The following is a 936-nucleotide window of genomic DNA, read 5'->3' on the forward strand; positions in this document are numbered from 1 at the left end:
AAACAGACATAGCCATCTCACGAAGATGACTCTCGTACATCCGACACAAGGATAATAGCGCTATAAAAGAAACCCGAAGTTTTGGTCCAGCACTTCCGGTTGGCTTAAAAATTGTCTCTAGAGAGATGCTCGATTCATATCTAACAAGTCATGTAAGCCGAGAATCTATCGTGGACTTTAAATCGATTTGAATCAGGTTAAAATCGCGACAGATAAATCGATAGCCGGCTAGTCACCGCATAAAATCTTAAAACCGAAAGTAAACCAAGGTCTTCCCTAAACCCAGCGCACTGGTCTCTAACATCTCAAGGCATGATATCCAAAAGATACGAGATCCCAAAACCATGCCTCTATCTTTATATTCGACATCTTCATATATCCCGCAAAGTCTATATCTCCCGGAAAAACTCTCGAAACGGATCTCAAACAAAACATTTCACATCGAAGAAGGATATGAGACGACAACTCATCACCCTCCTTCCACGCCATACGTAAACTTATGAAAAATGCAACTCGATCATCTTGTCATAAAAAGAAAGCCGCAGAACGGCAGAGATTCAAAACCACATACGGCCAGTCCCGAAATATGAAATAAGGCCATTTAAGGCCGAAACATCAAACATAAAAAAAATCTCTCCCAAGAGATCTAACCAAAGTCATCCTCAGAACTCACACTCCCTCTTCACCCCTTGCTTCTTCCAAGCCTGGAGCCGCATCACCTCCGCTTTCTCCGAGCATCGGATCTTTCCCCTCTGGGCCTTCTGACCACGTCGGAAGAAAGCACGCGGATTTCAGGTCAGCTAGGATGAGATCGAAATCTCCATCCACGACTGCCAAATCTCCCTTGCAGCCGGATAGTCGTACCTCTTCGGCCTCTAAGATTGGAGGAGTCTCACTCTGGAATGACTGAACCACGGCCACCCCGCCCTCAATCGT

This window comes from Brassica oleracea, chromosome C4 (assembly GCF_000695525.1).
Source record: "Brassica oleracea var. oleracea cultivar TO1000 chromosome C4, BOL, whole genome shotgun sequence".
NCBI lineage: Eukaryota > Viridiplantae > Streptophyta > Magnoliopsida > Brassicales > Brassicaceae > Brassica > Brassica oleracea.